The sequence below is a fragment of the Chroicocephalus ridibundus genome, chromosome 9, assembly GCF_963924245.1.
Source record: "Chroicocephalus ridibundus chromosome 9, bChrRid1.1, whole genome shotgun sequence".
In the NCBI taxonomy this organism is placed as follows: Eukaryota; Metazoa; Chordata; class Aves; order Charadriiformes; family Laridae; genus Chroicocephalus; species Chroicocephalus ridibundus.
In genome coordinates this window covers 44,446,903-44,470,004 of record NC_086292.1, presented here as the reverse complement: position 1 = coordinate 44,470,004, position 23,102 = coordinate 44,446,903, and the positions used below count along the sequence as shown (strand labels likewise).

The 23,102-nt window shown below is 40.7% G+C and overlaps 1 long non-coding RNA gene across 1 annotated transcript in view; it reads left to right on the top strand.

The window, feature by feature from the left end:
* Positions 1–17,409, top strand: part of LOC134520752 (uncharacterized) — a 49,555-nt gene extending 32,146 nt beyond the window's left edge. The window contains exons 3-4 of the long non-coding RNA XR_010072531.1: positions 15,694–15,888; positions 16,846–17,409. This is a non-coding gene — a long non-coding RNA (uncharacterized LOC134520752). The remainder of the gene's footprint in view (positions 1–15,693; positions 15,889–16,845) is intronic.
* Positions 17,410–23,102: the final 5,693 nt, after the last annotated feature.

Sequence of the window (23,102 nt, the reverse complement as noted above, 5' to 3'; positions counted from 1 at the left end):
CTTTCTCCCACCCCCTGCTCTGATCCCAAACCCAGGTCAAAACCAGCTCATTTCAGCCCAAAAAATAGCCTTTTGATTCCCCTTCCAGAGCCAGTCTTTCTATAGTAGCTATTTAAAACGTTGCAAGTTTCTGCTATCAAGATTTTCCTCCTATTTGCCTGGGGAAAATCATTGATACTAAGCTGAAATAGGCATCCTCCTCCCTGCAATTCTTTTCTCTAAACAAATTAGCATACGTTGGAAAACCGTCTTGGAAATGAGACAAACAATGACTCGATCTGAACTGTTTATGTTGGCTGAACATTATGACACTGGGAAAGTCCAGTGCTGGTCAATATTCTTTTTCTTGGGAATTGACAGTAATAGCTTACTCGGAAGAAATGCGGCATCTTGCACACTACCAATACCAAGCTTGGAACTGCTGGCAAAGCCTTCTGTTATTTTAAGGATGCTTTACTGTAATTTTTCATTTTGAGGAGTTGCTTGATTGCATTATTTCCAGTATAAGTTTTATTCCAAAGAAGCAGCTAGGATTCTTACCAGTACACAGCTGTCTTGGCACTGCGAACTCTTTTCCTGAATTGTTGCCTTGTAAAAACTCTCATTGATTTTGAAGTTCTCTGACTTACATTTAAGTCTTTACCATCTGAGGTCCAACATACCTAACCAATTTTCTTTTACTTTATATTATATGCTCGGCTATCAAACAGAATTGACTATACTGGTTGTAATACCATGACATATGGGGAGAGCGGTCAAACGCCGCGTGTAGGAGAGCTGAGAGTGTCCTGTCCTTCGCTGCGGCCAGACACCCGCCACATGTGAGAGTTGGCTCAGAGCTGACATCTGCAGCGCACAGACAAGGAACAGAAAGTATTTTGGGGGGGGAAAAAAGCACCAACTTACTTCTGATGAGTACTTTGGGTATTTGGAATGATGACATTTTTTTTGAGTACCTCATAAACTGACTGCAAAGGTAAAGACAAAAATAGCTAATGGAAATTTTGCAATTTCATTTTTTCATCCCCCTTACCTATAAAAAGATACCTTTGAAGACTTCCTGTGGGATTTTTTAAATTTGCAGGGTTCAAGACGTTTCAAAGAAAGATGATAACATTTGTATCCCGATTTTACAGATGGCGAGACAAAAATATTCCTCACAGTCGTCTTATACAATGGTCTCTGTAGTCTAATAAAACCTGGCTCTAGTGAGACCGCTGACTGCTTACTCCAGGAAGACAGGCCAGAGAAGCTCTTAGGGTCTTCGGGCTTTTAGTTCATTCTCCAGAGCAATGGAAGGGAGTTAGAATCATCTTCTGGAGTCAATTGAGCTGAGATGGTAATGTGTATTGACAATACACATCTAAATATGCATCTAGCTTTAAGCACAGAGCAGTTTTCCTGAAACCATTCAAGACTACTCTGTGCTTCACGTTAGATGCATATTTAAATGTGTAGCTAAATCAAGATGTTATTAAGTTCTTGTATCAACATAAGCAAAGCTGTAAAAGCAACATCTCTAACTTGGAATAAGAAGTGCCGTTTTTTTTATTTTAAGAACTACATAGAGAATAAAGTTCTGTTCAAACTACCTTTCCTGTTGAAGCTCGAAAGAAAAATATCCAAATTTTATGGTCTTGTGATAAAATAAAATATTTTTCATTTGAAACTTGATTTTTTTTCTAAGTAGATAAAAAATAACGGCCATCTTTAAAGAAAACTTATTGGATCAAAAAGACTAAAAAAAAAGGAGAAAGAATAAAATGTCTGGAGCCATATTGATCCTCAAGGAAAAGTTGGATTGGACCATAGCTCAATTTAAAAGCTGCCAACACCTGAAGAAAATACATTTTCATCCTGAAAGCTTGTGTGCTTTATTTCTAACCAGTTTGTTAGTCCAATAAAAGGTTGCACTTTAACTATCTTGACTCACTTGAGAATAATTGGCTTTTCTTTCATTTTATGGCATCATTTAAGTTTTAGAATGGATTATTTGCTTGCATATTCCTGCCTTTTGCTGCTGCTGATAGATGAGTTCCTACTCAGCAGGAACTCTCCAATTTCTCTTTTTGAGCTATATACTGTGCAGCTACTGTGAAATCTTCTATTAGGCCGAAACCCATCCTGGTGCAACGGGCTGGAGGAAGCGCCTTGCCATGACTCCTGCCCTGTAGCGAGGTGTTCAAGAGGGCTGAAATGTTGGGTTACAGGTCAAAGACAAGGTTGTGCTCCCCGGGGAATTAAAATAGGCCAAGCTAGGAAGAAGACACGGCAATGCAGGGAGAAATACGTTGCTGCAACACCAAAGGGGAAAAAAAAAGAAAAAAAAAAGAAAAGGTTCGCTATATGTGTGTGTATTTCGACCCACTGCTATCAATGGATTAACCCCTCTGGGACTTCAATATCCTCCGGATTAGCCTCGTGGAGCATCAGTGGCTGCTATTGCTGTCGGTACTCCAGGGGAGTAGCTGTGAACAGGCTGTCTCGCAGCCCTGCGCATCCGCTGGCTACGGGATATAAATTCCATCCTCCTCTTACAGAGTCCAGGGTTGGTTTTTCTGTGAAAAAGTAGGGATTTTGCCCTTAGCGAATTCTTGCTTGCTGCACACAAAATGTCCTGTGTGAGGGAATTCGCTCTATCAAAGGAGAGCCATTTTCATCCTGATTTGTGTCTGAAACATGAAAACAACATAACAGCTGCATGCTGCATTGAATAAAGAACATACACATGCATTTAAATCACTTATATCTTACTTTTTTATGATGCAATTGTGAATTATGTTCTTTTTGCATCTGTAATTAGAGGGCAGAACAGATGGTGAAGGCTTCGTTTAAAGTGATGTGTCCATTAAAATAACCTATGCTGCCAAATGATTGTTCACTATAACAGGGTATTCATTCACTAGAGCAGGCTTTTTGCTCTATGGAAATACATTGGGAAGGCCTCTGGACTTGACAAAATCCTTTTTAATTTTAGGGCTTCCCTATAAAAAGCCTGACTGTACAGGGTTAGCACGAAGCCTCCAAAGCATATGTTTTGCTGTATCTTCATAATTTTAGGATGACCTTGTTTATAATGGAAGGATGCCTGTAAATAAGAGAGAAAGAGAAAGGGAAAAGGGGACGAAAACCAGCATAAATTAATTTGCTTTAAAGCATAATTATTTTGTGGTTCTTAATTAATTTCTAGGGTCGTTCTACCCGATCTGGAGCAGAGACCGACCTACTCTTAGGATAGGGTCCGTCCTGGTGCTCAGTGTAGCACAGATTAAGGTTTGTGGCCGAAGCGCTCTAGAAATATTTACACTGATCAGAGCTGTCACACATGATGGCTACAGAAAAAGAAATATTTTTGAGTCTGATGATGAGGGAAACCCTTGAATCTGTCCCTTTCTCTTCCTATCCCTCTTCTTGGGAGATCACTCACTGTCAAGGCAATTGTCCCACATTAGGAGAGTGGGAAAATAAAGAATTTGCTTTTGCTCAGTTTTATTCTTAGTAGGGAAACAGGTAAAGAGGTGGGACACTCACTGTTAAAAAACGTCATCTTAAGGAATAAAATATTTGAGTATTGGAGTGAAGTCAACTTTGGCCAGTTGTGATGGGAGTGTACTGCCAAAGTCAGCTGGGAAGCCTATGAAAACCCAGTCATCGGTCATAATCCAAGTTCTTAGTCCAGATGTATTTTAATAATATAATTTGATTTTATGTGTGCATGTGTGTGTTCTCAACAGGGAGGTCAATGACTGAGTGGAAATGAGATTTTTTTTTTTTTTTAAATAGATATTCCTCCTATTCAGCATAACTGTATAGCAAGATAAGAACAATGGCAAAGTATCTGCTGTGCTGCTAGTTTCAGCTCTGAGATGGAGAATGTTTGTCAGGATTGTCCCACAGCCCATCTGATGAACACCGGAACATGCCCATGGCGTACAGATGCAAAATAAAACCAAAAGTCCTTTTACTCAAGCCACCCTAAGAATATTAAGTGATGTATGGATCGGATAGCTCAAGCTGTTTGGGGTAATTTATTGTGGAGATAGATAACAAGTCAAAGTCTTTGGTACTTCAAGTGAATAAAAAAATCTGTGAAATAAAGAAGGCTATTTCCATTGAAAATGTGAAGAGAGCTGAATGCTTTGCATGCTGACATGTGATTTTAATTTGTGGACACCAGTTAAGTGATTCACATGTTAAACTGTCCCATGGCATGGTGAGACAGCAAGACTTTGTTGGGCAGATCAGTGAGAATTTATAAAATTGCCCAGCTCAGGTAATTCAGAAGGAGCACAACGCTCGGCGACACGTTTGTTGCTGGTATGGTACATAGGTCCCTCCTGTAGTGAACGGCTAACAGATGAACAGATTACATCACAGGTTGAGAAGAAGAAAAAATGTGGCGGCTAAACACAATCTTTTTAATTGACGTTTGCATTATGTTCTATATAAATACATTTTTGAGGGGAGGGGACTCTGTCAACACTTGAGTAGTTTCACATGCTGCCTATTTGTGCTCTCTGGGCTGCAAACCAGCTCTTCAGGGATCGAGTAGATTTCAGAGTGGATCTATTCTTCTGAGCAGAGTTAGGATATACTGGGGTTTTTTTTCTGCATACCTATGACTATTGTGTTTCCATACCTGCCCTGGATCATCATTTCCCAATTATTGTAACATGAGAAGCACACATGGTTTCCAGACTGCACTTCTGATCTCCTCCGGTCCACAGCTGTTTGCTTAATGAATGCTTGTGGTTTGCTTCCCTTTCCCTGGAATTATAAAAAAAGAGTGAGAGGAGGAAAAGGGGGAGGGTGGCCATAGATCAGAAAAGAATTCACTAATTTAAACGTTGATTACGGCATAAGCGGAGTCCAAGATAGTGCCAAGGTTACAGCCCATTAAGGTCAAAAGAAGCTTTATGGGTCTGGTCGCCCCAGAACTTGAATGAGTGCGCATACAGGAGATGAGACCACCAGCACTTAAATAAATCTGCACGGGGAGGTGGTGAGCGACATGCTTTCATGGAAGACTGTTTTCTGGTCTAGAAAAAAACCTTTTTGGAAGAAGCACATCCAGACAAAGGCACTGAAGTAGGACAAAGACAATATCAGTGCAAAAATGCCAAGAGCCTACACGTGTTCTGCTGGGGCAGCAAGCAAACAACGGGCACAAACTGTCTAAGGCATTGCGTTGAGAGAGCAATAACCCTTAATGGCAATTGTAAAATGACGCGTTATGTTTGGCAACAGAAAGGAAAATGCAAATTGGTTCTTTTAGTTTACATTTAAGTGCTTATCAAAGGCTGTAGGTAGACATACAGGTACGCTCATCTGTCAGACCAGAGGAATCTAGTGAATGTAAATGTAAAAGATTTCCTTTTTGTGTTTTTTGGGGCTTTTTTTGTGTGGGGTTTTTTTTTTTTTGAGCCCCCCTCCCGCCCCCCGTTTAATTCCCTGGATTGCTTTCCAGTCCAGACAGTGTTTTTAAGTCTGGTCTCTTTGTATTCCCCTGTTGACGCACCTCTGAGCCAAGCTGATGGACAAAACGAGTCTCTGAGCTGAAGCCTTTCAGAAATGATACCCAGGAATTAGTGCTGATAGGCGCTGATGGGGAGCTCGACTTTTGTTTCTTCAGTGGCTGGGGAAAGTGATCCAGGACAAACTTTGGAAATCTTTTACAGCCATCTGATGCAAAGTGATTTTTAGCTTTCTATCACCTTTGACACATGAACACTGGCATAATTTTTGTGCTGCTGTGGTCCTTGCCAGGGGCGGTTCATCAGATAGCAGGGATTAGGGACAAGTGAGCTAGTTCAGCTGGAATTCCTGCCCAGCTCCCCTTTCACCCCTGTGCCCTATTCTGTGATATGTACTAAATCTGAACCATATACATTACATCCTACTATCACCATCCTGTGCGACTCCTCTTTAATCTCTTGCTGCCATTGAATAGTGTGGAGCCAGAACTTCTAAATTTCATGACGCCGTTGAATTCCATGGGGGAAATCCGGGCTGTATTGAAGTCAACAGCGGACCTCTCATGGGTGGTCAGGTTTTTTACCTCGCGCCTCAACTTCCACTTTTCTCAGAAAGAGAAAGCTCAATTTCAAGCCAGCTAGAATTTTTGCCGAACAATTCTGGAGAGTCAAAACGCAGCTTTTAACAAAATCATCCATTTCAGAACAAAACGTCCGTTTCAATGACATTTGATTTTGTAAAACAATGCAATGAAGTATTTCAGTAATGTTGAAATATTATGTGTCTATACTGAAGCATAGATTTATTTTTTCATTTCAAGTGACTTTTATGAAAGAAAAGTCAGTATTTATTGTGCAATTCCTTCAAGTTTAAAAGGTCACCGTGGGAATGAATACTCTGATGTTGCGCAGATGAAATGTTTTGTTTTGACTCATAATAAAGTTTATTTTGAAATCTCAGTTCATGTTAAAACTGCTTTGAAATAGGAAAAGAAATGTGGAATAGTAGTACTTCCTAAGTATAGGAAATCTTCCTGCTCAAATCCAGATATTTTTTACACTTTTATTGACAAAGTTACGTTACGTATTCGAACGCCCCCCCCCCCCCCCATTAATTTGGGAACTCCATAGGAAAATAGTAACTGCTGTGGAGAAGATTGTTTCTTTACAGGTTTAACTTAGATTGTAGTGTTTGGGAAGTGTCTGCAATATTATAGCTGCACATATTTTCTTATTCCTACCACTGAGCCATCGCTGTTTCTGAATGCTGCCTTCCAATGAGACGCTCTTAAAGAAGTGATGCATGTACCTACTGACAGTGAGGAAGATAACTGATAAACATTGGTTCGTAAGCTGCTGTGCAGATGCAAAGTGGTCAATCTACTGACGTAAAAAAACAGATAAAAGACACTCAAGCGAAGTCTGTCCAACAAAATACGTAAATTAACTTCTGCGAAATCCTCCGCTCATTTGCAGAATTGAGGAATACAAAGTGTTGCTTGTAACAGGAAATGGGTATCTTTAATCAAAAGTTAGTTGATCTGTATATCACGTTTTTCTTAGATTCTTCTGCTCCTTCTCTAACTTCAGACGAGGGCGTATCAATTTTTCAACATGTCTTACTGTTTCTTGGAACCGAACGTCTAGGCCAGATCCTCATCGGAGATTCATTGGTTTAAATTTGAAGTAACTCCATTAACTTCAAGAGGGAATTTAGCCTGTTGCATCTGGCTCACATCTTTCTCTTTCATTCAATTAGTGTTTGGCACAAACATACAGCTACTTAAAAGCTTTCGATCTGCTTGGGAAAAATCCTTATGGCAAAAGACAACAGAAAGAGCAATCCAGTGACCTGCAAGCTTAGGTGACTGAAGCCAGATGTGTTCAGCTGCTTAGCACTCTTAAAGCCACTTGTTAGACAAGGCAGAGGCAGAACGGCATCTAACATTGCAGAAAACTTTCATGTTGCTGTGATGGCAACACTTCAATACGAACCTTAAATCGAAACTTTCTCTACTGTCCCCAGGAGAAGCGACCTGGGACAGTCAGTCGATTATGGTACAGCATTTGTTAGAAAGATGACGTGGAAGAAAAGGTTCTTATAAATGTTACTGTTACAAATTGCAGGATTTTAGGCAAGAGCTGGTTTGGCTTTGGGATAAAAAGTTAAATGAGCAGTAAAAGTTTTCACTGGCACAAATTTGGGGAAAGTTCAACATTCTCGTCACTGTCACAGCAAGGGGTTAATAGGATGTTGATGGGAAATGGAGTGGGAATTGGATTAGGACCAGAATGGAAAAAAACAGAAATTGCGGTAATTTCTACAATTCCAGATGGACATTCTTAGATAATGAACAGAACAGGGCAGGTACTGTTGAGCACATCCAAAACATATGTTTGCCAACGTGCCATAACCCTGACCTAGAAAGACCATTTTTATGAGTTAGAGTTTGGCTTGGGTTTCAATTCAAGATCGTTACTGAGTCCTTGGTCTTTCTGCTGAGATTACCAGAAAACGGGTATTTTTACAAGCAGTTTCTCACTATGCCCATGCCTCCAAAATTAGAGACGTTATTTTGCCTAAGCTTACTGTTGATGTAGCCTGAATTCAGATCAGTGACCAAGTATTAAAGAAGCCTCATAGTTTGTACCTAATTGTGCAAGTCACCCAGCCCTGATCAGAACATGCTGCAGTCCAAGGAGAGATGTTGACTGTACCATTAATGCTAGTTGGGATGAAGAAGAGCGATGCAATCCGTACAGGCCCTCTTTTCACAACACACGTGCCAAACAACAACAAAAATACAAACCTCCGCATATTATAAATGACATAGGAAATGAAAACTCCCAACTACTGTTCAAGGGAAATAGAGAAAAGAGAGAGATAAGCAATCATTATAGCGCAGTCTTTTTCTGCTCAATAATATTAAGTTCAGGCAAAACTGGAAGGGTTCACATCCTCAGACAAGGAAAAATGTTTTTCATTCCTTTTAAATTCAATCTTTCATCCTTTTCTTCTTATTTATTTGACTTCTGAGACATTATATTCATTCAGGTGCTAAGCTCCCATTGGGCTTGAAGTGGAATTAGCTTGGGATGGAGGAAGCTGGAAACTGTGAGCAACGCAAACCTTTGCATCAACCCCTATGAAACTAAATTAAGTAGTTAGCTCATCTCTTCCCACAGTGTCTTACTCTGTAATAGAACAAAGGGCCAAATTTAACCCTGATGTGAGAGGTCAAAACAGTTAAGAATTAGACCAATAGGAAAATTTCTCTTTATTTGACTAACAAGAGAAAGCCTTCTGTATAAACAGGCATCCTCCTCCTTCCTAATCTCTTAAACATCCGGCCAGGATTAGGGTCCTATTGCACTAACTGCTATATAAACTCAGAAGACAGGGCAGTTCTTCTGCAAAGGCTCTGTATTTTAAACAGACAGAAGGAAAAGGATGGGGAGAAAGGGATAGCGTACTCGAAAAAGACTTAAGTCTGTGAGGAATCCGCTCAGACCCCAACACCGGAGAGACAAATATAATAAGAGCATTTCCGGGCAAAGTATAGCACTCACATCCAAAACCACCACCCTTAACTGCTGGTTATGTTACAGAGAGAAATAAATGAATGTAAGAGCCACCTTTGCTTCGCAGCTCTACTTTTTGTTACAGGTCAAACTTTATCAATACAGACGGCTGCTAATCCTTGCCTGGCAAGATGTGGATGCAATTGTTTTATTAGGGGATTGTTTCACAGCATTAATCTGATCGCCAAATCCGAGAGTGGGAAAGACTTTTGGAGGTTTATCATTCTCTTGCCTTTTGACGTATGGATAGTATATTAGGGTCCCCTGTTATCAATTTCTTGTGGCTTCGGGATACCAGCCAACACAGACCTCAGAGCTTCCTATCTTTTATCTTGTGTCTGCGGTGACTTTTCTCCTGCAGCAAGGCATTAGATCAAGTCCGTCGTCAGCTTAGGGGAAATCCATCAGTTAGCATCAGCGGAGGAATGAAGAAGAATGACCTGGCAAGAAGCAAAGTAACCTCGAACTTGAGCCAAGAGCTTGTCAGAGAGCATAACTGCATCACCCGGTTTTCTCTGGGTGATGAGAGAATAAACATGGAGGTGACTGCCACAGCGCGCAGGATCCACGCCCTCTCTGCAAACAAACACCAGCTTCAATAAGTGCCTTTTTAATGTGCATCGAGTCTTTGTGTAGGAAAAGGATGTGCAGTTGGCAAGTACAGAGCTGTAAGGGGATAGTTTGAACATGCTGATAAAACGTCTAGCTTTACTCCAGAGTTGACTTTATCATTTACCCAGGGATATTGTTAGTAGAAGATGATAGCCACGCTCCGACAAGAGACAGACAGTGAAATGTATATGAACAAAACAGCCATTGTGGTGAATTCTATCCTGTTTGTGTGGTGACTTCTCTATCCATAATCACACAACTTTACAGGCAGAGATAAAAAACAAAGCAGGCAGGGAGAGACGTGGGGGTAAAGAAAGGGAAAAGAGAGCACACCGAGATCAAGGGGCTCTGGTAAGAAAGACAGACACTATCCCTCTTAAAGCCTCAACACTAAGAAAGAAAAGGAAGAGAAAAGAGAAAGAAATCTCTTGTGCCTGTGTCCGTAGGCAGAGGGACGGCGGCTGGAGCCACGGGGTGAGGTGTGCACGTTGGAAAATGAGGTTAGACGGTTCGCTTCTGCCAGATGGTCTGCAGGAGCGGCCGGAGCATGGCGGCAACAAAAAGTCAACGCCATGAATGGGAAGAATGGCTTTCCTGCCCTCAGAAGAAGCTGTGAGGATTACTGAAATTAGAGCTGGGCTCACACTGCAAACATTTTCCCCTGAGCGTTCACTCGCAGTGAAAGGAAAACAAATTTGCACCCGTGTGTAACATGCCTCTTTTGTATTCGCCTTCCATGGGTCTCTCCACCCACTGAGTTTTATTTGTCTAATGAAGACTTGAGGGCTGTGAATTTTAAGCTCCCATGTCTGACAATCCCTGGCTGAAGTGCCATACTTCATTGTATTTATTATTTCTGTTGATTTAAATCAATATAAAAAGTCCTACTTAAGAAGTCGCAATAGGGTTGTAATTGCAAATGATGGACATCCCGTGACTGAAAATAATCCTAAAGGAATAATGCTGGTTGAGCTGGTACTGCCTTCAGCAGACTGAGCCCACCAAGACAGTGGTGAGCCTGAGGAGGATCTCACCACACCTTTGCCATAGGACCTACCTTGCACAAGCAGCTAAAGATTTCACGAAAGCCCTTGCCAGGGAAGTTTTATTTGGTACATAGAATATAGCCCAGGGAGGATGTTTCCCCTAGACCCGGCTGGAGAGGCACCGGGGAAGATTAATCGATAATCTGACTGTGGGATTTTCCTGCAGGACCGAGCAAACAGCCAAGGCGTGACAGAAGCCTCTTGAAGTGACTTAGCCTTGGTTCTGTATTTAGCCCTGGATGAATGAGGACAACATGTGCTGTACTTTCCAAGGCACAGCTCATGGAGGCAGCTTCCTCTCTGCAATATGTTCTGCCTTGAACTTTGCCTCTCTGCTTGGGAGTTCGTAGCCTGAAGGCTCTGACTCACAAACTCCGGTGGTCTCGGCTGCCGGAGGTTAGTGCCTCTCTGCCAGAGGTTACTGCAGGGGTGGCAGAAGGTACCTCCTCAGCCACTTTGCAGTCAGAAATATCAGTTTGAACTACTGCAGGGAGGAAGGGGAATGATGGAGTTCACCGTTGCTAAATCCACCAGAGCCCTATGACTCAGAGCTCTAAAAGCGAACAGGCCCATGCAATTACTTTGAGTACATGTGGAAAGCAAAAAAATCTCTTAAACTCTCTAGGTAGAGAAAATAACGGCAGTGATGTTTTTCTTCTTCTTCTAAGTAGACACCATTAGAAACAGAGAGATAAAGGGTTAATCCTGTCCAGAATTCTGTATTGCCGATAATCTCCTGCTGCATCCTGGAAGTGAGCGAAAGCCCGACAGCATCCTCCGGTGTTGCCCCAGTTTTGGTGTCACTCTGAGCCTCGCTGAAAGCAAAGGGTGTTCTTCCACAGGTTTAGCCAGTCTGGAAGGAAAACCAGCTTCTCCTACATTAAGTGAAGAATCACAGCGCAATTAAGACTGATTATGAATCTTTATCTGTATATTATTAAAGACAGGCTATTTTTAGTTAGATCTTATAAGGTGTTTGGATGATATTTTTATTATGAGCTCGTACCAGGCCTTTAGACATATTTTAAATGAATGAGTTGCTTGACTGTAATCAAGAGTTGGGTTCAGTTTTCAGGGCCATCCGTGTGAAGTTGGTTGCACGCTTTGAACATCGATCCATCTGGAAGAGTCACAGCTCATTCCACAGAGACCATCAAAGAGCCAAGAGATAATAACACATTTGTTTTCAACTGATAAAGGCCAAACTGGAACCATAAATTCAGGAGTAATAGTTTGTTACCAGTTGTTTGATAGATTTACCGCTCTGTGCCATTGCCTGCTGAGCTTTGCATTCGTACCTTATTTTCGTTATAAGTTTTTTGGTTCTATTATTCCTGCTTAGACTAGTTGATATGAAAATGTCTGGACATTGAGGTCTGTGTGGAATCATGACTCCAGGGAACAGCATAACCTTGTTGCTGAATCTTTTAAAGCCAGACTGCCCAAAATGTGTTGCAGGTAAAAAAAAATACTACATTAGCAGGGAAATGAACTACTTTAAGTGACCTAATAGGTACTCCCATAGTTCCACAATAAGAAAATATTGATTTAATGAGCCAAAAGAAAGCAGAAACTTCTTGGGGAAGAGATGAATTTCATGATGATTCACTCTTTTTTGGTTTTTTTTTTTTTTTTTTTTTTATAATCACAAAAAAGACTTCCTAACCTACATCTTGCAGGCAAACCCAGAAGCTATCATTTGTCAGCAAATAATAATGCATGGGGTGCATCCTTTTTCTTTATGAAAACAGCATAAATCTGAAATTCTTCCCCGCTGGAAAGAAATTTAATATTTAAAGGTAATTTGACCTGTACATGTGTGTGCCATGAATCTTTTATGTGACCTACAGCAAATGTATTTATATAGTATTATTCTGAGGATAGTTATCTCTTATTCATTTTCTGGGATATTATTTTTCTTTCTTTGACTAATGTACATTTGGCCTTCTCATTTCCCTACTCAGCCAGAACTGTGTTAACCTTCCTATTTATACTTTTTTCCCCGGTTTTCAAGGTCTGGTAACTAACACTGGACCGAATGTGGCTAATATTATGATAGAACTGCTCTTTTTGCTGACATAAAAGATATCCTTTTTTTTCCCAACCCCTTATTTCTATTATTGTTGCTGTTATTATTGCATAGTTGAGTCAATAGCGATGTGTCCAGTGAAGGGGAAAACAACGAGACAGTGGAAAAGAACTATTTTTGTTGTTTCGCTTTAATTTCTGTTCTTTTGTAGAAAGAATGCGTGGGAGGTTCAGATGGTTTTGGGCAACCTGTTACCTCTGACCAGATCTCCCTTGTAGAGGACAGATCCCTTAGACTGAAATTCTGCACGGGGGTCAGCGCAGCAGATACATCCCCCTTACATCCCACTTAGCCATATTTTGAACCAAGTCTGCCTGAATTCGGAGGCCTTGTCATATCTCTCGACAACAGTGAATTTCATACGCCGAAATCCTGATGTGTAGGTCTGTTACAAGGGCTTTGATTGACAAAATGGCTTTGCTTGAGATGTCTGATGAGGCTACTGCCTCCAGCCCTGCCTCTGCTGCAAAGATGTCTATGCTGCTTGTCAGTCAGCCCCTGACACACCATCATTTAAGCATAGCGCTTTATGGTAAATCATCACCAATTTCAACTGGTTTTCAAACAGCGTATGGTAACCAGCAGCGGTTCAGGAGCCCATTGACTCCATAGCTCACACAGCTATGGAAGGAGGGGTAGGGTGGGCAATTGGGACAGTAAACTCATCAGAGGTCCCAGATGAAGCTGTCCCTCCTCATCAGTCAAAACCTTCCATTGCATCTTTCATTGGATCTGACGTCTAATTATTTTTAATCACGTGTGTTGATCTCCTACTTGTGTTATACTGGACCAAAACCTAAATCAGTCATTTTATCTTCCAGTTACTCCCAGCTGTTGGATGAACAGGCCACTTAACATCTTCACTGTGGCAGCATACAGCTGCATTTACTGTGCTCTTGTAATAGCTCTGCTGCCTCCAGGATATTCTGGTATAACTGCCCACAGTGGTATCTATAGGCTTAGCATCTCTCAGTGCCGGAGCAAATGCAAGATCCATGAGCGGGTGTGTCCCATGGAAGAGAGCGGTTGGGAGCATAGTCTTGCCCCTAAGAGCAGCATACATTATTGTCTCTCTTCTGGTCACCTTTTCCAGGGGTCCTGATTTCATGGGGTACAAGGATGGCCACTGGCCAAGGGAGATGTACAGAAGTGACTACTGCAGGCTCATCTGGTCCTCCGTATGCTGTTGAACTGTCCTGAGAAAAAAGGCCAACAAGGAAGGGGCCACAGGCTGGATGCACGATCCTGGAGAAGGGCAGGGAGGAGTTGTGGATGGACCTTTTCTTGCTGGTTGTCATTCAGTAACAGCGGCGGTTCAGTTTCTGTGTTTCAGGATATGTTCAAATTTGAGCTTGGGAAAGAAGAATTTTTCCGTAGGTTATTATTACATTTTTCTGATGTCATGAAAATATAATCGGTTCTTATTAAATCCTGTTATTTAATACAAAACACAAGGTTTGGGACTAAACACTTTGGCAGGATTCTTCAAATATAGCACTGGCAGAAGCACAGAGAAGAAATTCGTATCTATGAGTTGTCTGTATTACTTGACACATTTTTGTTGTGAAAGCCAGCTTGGTTCAGACATACTGTAATCATACCAGACCGTTTGCCCTTTCCCGACTCTCCCATTGACCTTCATACTCCAGTGAATCTTAGTTTTTAAGCCTAGGGAAAGATAGCCTGTTGCTTCGGGATGTTGCTTCAGGCCCCTAGCGGCATTAAATGTATTGTTTAAAATCTCTTAACTCTGTAAATCAAATTGTGCCCCTTATACAGTTGAAACAGAGGTACTTAGTGGGCTGAGGAGAAAAGAAAACAGGCTAGGGTAAATGGCAAATAAGCATAAAAAATATCTGAAAAGAAAGGCTGCAGTGCAAAATACTTAAGCACGTATCTCTATATAGACACATGTGCAGAGATGTGTGCCCCTGTACGCACACCCATACACGCACACACACGCAGAGTACCATTAACCGAGGTCAAATACAAATATTCCTTTTCCTTTTTTTTTTTTATTTTTAATGTCATAAAAATTTGCAGCCAGGATTTACGACTGTAATATTATTTGTCTGAATGATGTATGTTGGATTTATATCTAGCTACATGTAGTAACTGTGTATGTATGTGTATGTACATCGTTTTGTTTCATCCATGAGCTTATTTTTCTGGTTTCCACATGCGAAGATCCGAGTATGAGTGTAAAAAGATGTAATTGTGTTAACTGGTAGACATTGAAATTGTGAAGCTTATCTGAGGCTTGCCTGGGCAAATGTACTGTAGATGCAAAAATATTTTCAAAATATTTTCAAAACCTCACCGGAACTGGACATATCTTACAGTATTTCAAATGGAATCATTTGCTTGGACTGAAAAATTTTAGGTGATCGAGAAAATATAAAGATAGGGAATAAAGATGGCTACTTAAACTTCCAAAAGAATTTGGTCTTATTTCAGACCAACTGGTCACATAAGTTGTTAGCTAAAGTAGTAGGGTCTTCACTGTCAAGTGTATGGAAGGGTTTTGTACTGAATGTCCACAGGAATTTCCGTCTGTGGCCTTGTAATTTGGCTTCCTGTGATACACGGAAAAAAAAGTAGGACTTTGCTCTCATCTTTAGCTATGGATGCACAGCAAATTCTTAAATTTCTCTACATGGCATGAGAAAAAGAAAAAGAGGGTTCCCACCGTAGGAGAAACTTAAGAGTAACCTTGGCCTTTTGCGAGGTAGAGATTATATTGCAGAACATAAACTGTCCACAAGCCCTAGATAAGAAGCAACCTAGCTCTGCACTGGCCCAGACAGATATTATTCCTCCAGGTTAGACACACTGTAAACACACTTAGAAGTAACGTAATCAAAAAAACTTGTTTGCCCTATTTCTTTAGAGCACTTCAACTGAAGAGGACAGCAGGACTGGCTCGTAGCCTCACGACCCAGGAATTCTTCTGGATTCTTTGAATACTCCTATCGTGTTTCTCCTGTGGTCTTTCAGCTCAATGTGTTTCTCCGCCACTTCCCAATTCCGCAAAAAGGAAATTCTCAGCCTAAAGGCCTGATGCAAGGACTCCAATTTCTACAAGGTATGGAGCGTAAGACACCTCCCAGAACTGAATTTTACCATGTGTGCAAAGTATGGAGCTTCCAATTTTTTGAGGAGGTTTTACCAAAAGTGGGATTTTTGGAGGTAGCATTAGGCAGTGATAATTAGTCCTTTGGGGATTTTGTTGCGTAGGGACAGACATCCTTATTTCGGCTCCATTGTAGGATACAAAATGTCTCAGAAATTTGTTGAATCAGGAGCTAAAGTGGGTCCGTTTCTCTTCAGTCTTGTGCTGCTTCAAGAATCTTGGGAAAAACAGATGTCGTGTGTAGTTCATTGCACCGATCAAGAGCATCTGGTGATGTTTCTGCTTCCCAGAACATCATGATTTTGAGAGATATCATGACAAGGAATATAAATATGTCAGGGCCAATCTTTGACGTTCAGAGACGAGGAAACCAGCGTTGTTTCAATGCTTGTAGATCACTTAGGAGTAGTCAGTAAATTGCTCAAAGCACTTCATTTTGAAGAAGGATTCCCCAGGCTCCAGATGAGCCTCTAGAAAACGTGTTTCAAGAGGTACATGTTAATATTCCCTTTGTTAGCTGAAACTGAGAAATGGAGAGAGCACAAGAGTGTGTAGCAGAGCCACAACCTCCCTTGCTCGGATGACTCACAACAAATTGTCTTCTCTGTGGATCTCCATCTGTGGAACCTTGGGGAGATCTGAATCTGTTTATACTGTGTGCTCACTCAGATACCAAAAATCACATGCACTTTCTGCTGAGGACAGCTGAATGACGTGCAGGTAATACAAGCCTTTCAAAAGGCCTGACATAGCAGATTCTTCTTTCATCCCCTACCCCACAACAAAATATTCCAATGGATTTTACCAGACCCTGTTCGGTGGGGAAAAAGGACAGACGGACAAACATACAAGATTATTTTTTTTTGGTTCTGTCTTACTCTTCTCTTCTTTTTATTTCTTATTTTTCAGGCAACCTGGCTTCGAAACAGAGTAAGCAGACTTGATCTCACCATGCCTTGGCTGTCCTGGGGATTGAAATTGCACTAAGCCCCGAATAGATGTGCATGGAAATTGCACATTTTAAACTGATGGCTGCACAAGATCGGAAGCCGTGGCAATGCTGACGCTTTTGGCCTGGAACTTGGCGGGGCTGTGAAAAAAATGTGGAGCTGCTGTTGCAAAGGGCTCATTTTCTGACTTGGAGGGGAAGGACTCGTAGTTTCAGATGTGCCACTTCTGCAGATCAGTGACAAGGAGGAGACTTTGGTGTCAGTCCACTAGCATATCTCTCGCAAGCTGAGAGAAGTTAATATAAAGCATTGTAATCTCTTTCACAGCCTCCAGGACTCATAAGAAACTGTAAGAAGAAGTTTCTCAAGCTTAAAGTCTTCTATAGGATACTAAATCTTAAGTCTCCTGGAGGCCACTGGGGAAATGCAAAGGTGTAGTCGCCATATTTTGTCAAAGTATAACATCTGTATAATAAGCCAGTTAGCTCCCTTTCTTCAGACCCAGCCCAGCTTGATGTACTAGAGCCACGTTCGTTGTTTTGCGGTTTTAGGGGTGTGTTTTTTTATCAAAGCAAAATAAAGCTAACCCTGGGCCAGATCCTCAGATGCTTTAAATTGATGTTGCTTCACTCTGGCTGATGGGGCTAATTTATTTCAGCTGGGAACCTGGCTCCTGAGTCATATTCTCATTCTCCCTCCTCTTCCATCTCTCTAGCCCTTTAGTTTTGATTTCTAGACTTTTGTTTTTTGTTTAATTTTTACAAAAAGTGGTAAAAAATGTTATGTCTTTATCCTCAACTCTGAGTAAATGTGCCTTGGTTAGAAGTTGGACAAACAAATGGGTGGTTGAAGGAGGTTTGTTTGCTTTGCGAGTCAGACCTTGGCTTCTACAGAGAGGAATGAGACTCTGCCCAAGATGGGACCTCTGAGAAAGGAGTGAAATGAAGAAAGGATATGCTCACATCAAATTAAGGTAAATCAAGTTTAACAAGTGATTAGCAGAAGAAATGAACAAGCAGAGTAGCTATTTGTAAGGATTTTCAGGTCATTTTTGGTAGAGCTATGGAGAGAATGAGTGGTGAGGAGATGGGGAAGAGCTATAGCACGTGTGAGACCTAAGGAAGAAAGAGAAGGGAAAAATGTCGTGACAGAGTGGGAAATAAAGCTCTAAAGAGGACATGGACACTTGCACAATAACTTCCTCATTACTCCTTGGTTTATATTCCCTGCCTCAGAATTGTCGCTTCTAATTATCTTTTCACCTTTGGTTATTAACTGCAATCACAGAAAACTAATGATCACCAACCTTGCTTCAAAATATTCACTGCATAGTGCCTGAGATCATAACAGTTTTCTTAATTTGACTGTATAAATAGGAATAGCTAAGAATTTAAAGAAAAGAAAAATAGTAATGGGTCTGTGAGTCAAATTTCTTTTAATAATTAAAGTTTCTACAGCAAGAAGGAGGTTAACTGCTGGATTCCTTGACACTCACACATGCCTGATATGTTTAGTATCTTGGACACAATTTTCCTTTCCCCTCTCTTTCTTTTTTTATCCTGTGGAAGCTAAAACTTTATTATAAAATTGAAGATAAGTATATCAGTTTGTTGGATGCTGGCAGAGCAGAACACAAGCAATGAGAAGATAAGGGAATTTGGTCAAATACAAAAAATACCATTGGAACCTAAACCAAATGACATCAGATAAGACCTCCACTGACTTTCTATTAAAAATGTAATAAATAAGGATCACAGAAAAATTCTGCTCTTTTTTTTTTTCTTCCTGGCACTTTTTTTGTTATTGTCTGTAGTGCTTCAGAAGTGTATCTGTATTAGTGCTGTTTTCCCATTTATAATAAATAAATGCAGGTCAGCTTATATTGAAGGTTTGAGAGGTCCAGATAATGATGAGACTCTTTATATATAAATTTTCTTTATTTTTTTATTTTAATTTATAGACTTAACGATACTCTTGTAGGACAGCCTTACTGGCCTGCTTAGGGACTTAGGCGTGGTATTAGCTAGTCAGTGAATCCTGAAATCTCGACCAGTAGTTCTGAGAGCATGAAAAAGGCTGGTAGCTGGTGAATTGGGTGGAAATGGAGTTAACACCGGCGTAAATGTTAATGTGATCAGTAGTGGCAACGTATTCAGCTTCCCAGATGTTCAGAGCAAGGCGCTCGGATGGCAATAGCGCAGAGTATTGAATTGGTTTGTGGAGCACAGCGTAGTGGCTCTGTTGAAACGGCTCAGCTACATGGACTGGTGTTATTCTTGGCTGTTGGAAAGGTTTGCCACTTGAGCTGCTGCTTCACCAAGTGGGAAGGGGGGAATTGCTAAAAAAGAGAGAAAAAGGCAGAATTCCCTCTTGAAGTCTGGTATTCATTCTAAAATCTCTTCCGTTTACCAGAGACTTCCAAAAATACGGTTTGACTGCAGTGTCTGTAGGATGTCACCGATGATGAGAGACAGCTGCAGATCGCTTTACTGTTGTGCTTTCTTCACCCATCTTGGATGTTTTCCTGTGCAGATGCAATTACCCCTAGCTGGCAATTTTCTGTGGGTTTAGTAATATAGAGACCGTGAATTGCAAAGAGCGCGTATTTAATTGACAGCTTGTCCAGGATTTTAACGTGTCTAGATATTGGTATCACCTTCCTAAGGACTCAGGTAAGCTTTACATCACTGCATAGAACTATAAAAATAATAAAATATATCCCAATTCATGGCATAGCCTGTTGGAGAGAGGCAGGGGAATTGCGGCTGCTCTTAACAGCAGCTCCCTCCTCATTTCATTTCCTACGACACCTACAAACAGAAAACGGTCACGGTTTCAGTCTGGGCAGCACATTGGAAACAAGGCATAGAATGGATAATTTTGGCCTTGAAAGCATCATGGAGTCGTTGTCATTTCTGAGGACGTTTTGTAGACTGTTTCAGTCCAGGAATATTTTAACCTTTCCAACAGTTGAATGTTCACGTCTACCTGCGTGGCTCAAGCCAGGCTGTCGTGGGGCTTTGGCACTGATAAACTTTGAATGTCAGGGGAAAAAAAAAAAAATATGTTACAGACCGGAAAAGGGAGAGAGCTTTTGATGGGAGAGGAATCCCCTTGGGCTTGACGCTTGCCTGTGGCCTTAGGTGAGGTTTGCTTAGTGGTATCTGCTCGGTCTGACAATAGTCTGTGCCATAAAAAGACTCCATGCATAATATGGCATGTTTGTTGGCCTCTGCCTTGACAAAACCCAGATGAGAGCTGTTTATATCCATCTAGGGACCATCTTCAGAAGGAAAGATAGTACTCTTTGGCTAACGTATCTATGCCATTTCATTTTATTCCACTTTTCAGTCTTATGGATCTTTTTCTTCTGCTTCCCCCCTCCCCCCCCCTTTACATTTAACTGAAATGGGGGGAATTTTAAGCACCTATAACTTTTTGAAAACGAAAAGGAGTGAAAATGTTCACCATTCGTCATACATTTTAATTGAATTTAATTAAAGAATGTTAAACACAATACGTACAAGTGCGTCTAAGCAGTGTCCATATAATTCTTTCTCCTCCATGCTTTAAGTTCTCAATTCTTAGGCAGAATCAGGTTATAAAAAGTTAAGAGTCAACTGTAAAAATCAGATCTCGGGGAAAACGTGCTGGGAAAAGAAAAAAAGACAGCAAACTCGCAAAAACCGAAACAGCCCTAACTCATTCACGCTGTCTGCCTGGCAGTAGTAATCTTTTCCCTTACGATACCACACAGTGTAGGCTTACAACAGGGTATTTCCCCACTGCTAGGCTCAATTTAGGGTGCACGAATACGGGCAGAAACGCAGGCGCACCCACGCGTGCATCTCTCAGCAGACACAAGAGAGTCAGTAAGAGAGAGAAAGTGCGTCGCACCCTCTAAATTCAGGTGGCCTCAAGCGGTGCCGTATAATCCCAGCCTCAATTAAACTTTCCAAGGTCAGTGGTGTTCTACCAGGTCAGACATAAATAAGTCAGGTGAGAGTCCTAGGGCACTGAAAAGCCATATTTATTCTTTATCCACAGTTCATAGCTATCAAATGAAGCCTAACAGAGAGAGAGGGAGGGAGGGAGTGTGAGTGTGGCTCTCAAAGCTGCTCCCGTTGTAAATACAATTTTTTATTTTTTTTTTTTTTTTTAAAAGAAAAAACACAGTTCTAACTCACCCCTGCCTCAGAACTGCAGAAAACTTCACTGTGACTGTGGAAGTTTCAGGAAGGCAAAGGAAGTGATTTTAATTCAGCAACTTTATGTTTAATGACTAAATTATTCATGTGAAAGTATCCTATTCACTCTAAAGATTTTCTTCTAATTATTTTAAGAGGGAGTTCTCATCCTTTTAAATTTAATTTTTGTCTATGGCTAAATCTTTACTACGTGGAGTGTGAGACCAGATGCCAACACGAACCTTTTTGAATTCAGATAGACAAATTTCATGTCCTGACTCAGCCAGTAAGGAAAACAGGCCAATATTGCACAGTCTATTGGGCTTGTAAACAGCATGTTTAATTTTCGCTTGTTTTGAGGAAGCAGAGGAAAGAGTGGGGAGAATAATGATGTCTGTATCTTAGTCCAAAAGTGGTAAAGATTATGGATTTATATTGGCTTCCCTAGGAGTCAGACCCACTGGGAAGAGTTATCACATTCAGAAAAAGTAATTAAGGACAGTTGAGGTCCACTGACTTCTGCGCTGTCTGAAGAACTAAGTGAATTTTCTAGGTCTCTATGCCTAATAACCAAATTAATATATATATTTTAATAAACCGCCACACCACAAGTCTACCTTGCTGTGCTGCATAATATTTTAAAGGTAGAATTTTGGCACACGGAGTTAGACCTTTCTCATGTTCAGTAGGAAAAAAAAAAAAAAAAAAATGGTTGAAGATTATTTTAGGGAGAATTATTAAAAAAAAAAATAGGGGGAAAAAAGAAAAACCTTCTCCTAAACTCTCACTTTTCTATAGCCAAAAAAAGAAACCCCCCCACCATGTGTTGTCATGTTGTTGTAAGGGGAAAGTGTAAGTATTTTTTTTCTAAGAAGGGCTCAGGGGTCTGAACCTGGTTTTCGTCTGTTGACCTAACTTGATTTACACCAGTTTACACAGTTGAGAAACGGATACGTTAATGCCGCTGGGAAAGTCGTCTCATACCTTTTGTTTGTTTTTCCTTATTTAATCTTTTTATTATGATTAAGATACGGCGATCTATTAAATATGGTAAGGTATATAGATATTTGTTTTCTGATGGCTTTCACTCTTCTGTTGAGAAATAATCTTGAAAGTGCAATTGAGTAATAACAAAAATAAATTTTCAGATATCTATGTGAATAACAGTGCCAGCTTTTATTTAGTGTGTATGAGGGGATCACATCATTAATTATTGTGAATATTCAGGCAGTGAATACTTATACATATGGTTTTGGATCACCGAATATATACAATTTTTGTCCAGAGTAACTCTTAATCTAAGAAATATTCAAACACAAGTATAATCGCACATTTATCTTCCTTACAATAACTTACAGAGTTCCAATCAGGGAATGGAAAAAATACTAGGTGATTAGCGTGTCCAGACACTTAAAGATGAGTGTTGATTAGTTAAAGTGAGCCCTTTCCAAACAAAGAAAAGTATTTGTCAAAACTGTTACACAATTTTGGATATATTTGCTATATTCATTGTCAAGCAGCTGTATTAGTGATTCCGATTCTGAAAATTTTAAGATAAAGTTAACACTAAAAAACACAGGCATTAGGGAGAGTTTACAGGGGACAAAGTGTCACCGAAAAGTGTTTACAGAAATATCAGTTTTATTCTATAGGCATTCATATTAGAAATCATTTTGGCACTTGGTACCATTAGCACGTGTGTTGAGTCCTGCGTGTTTCTGTGCCTCTGGTTTTAACATCTGTGACTAGAAGGGGAAATCTCGACAAATGTTTCTGAAGGTTTTATGTGCTCTTTATCCCCGCGCTGGATTGCAATCCCTGTTACGCCCAATCCAGTAACAGGAGAATCGCCATCAAATGACCAGTTCTACAGACTAGATGTGAAGAAAGGGTGTTACAACAAGATACCGGCTCCCGCTTAATTTTAACAGTACATCGCGTTTCAGTGGGCGGGGGGAAGGAAAACTTATCTTTTTGCTATATCTGCTTCTATCATGTTTCCCCAGCTAACTCTCAAAAATGTGTCTTA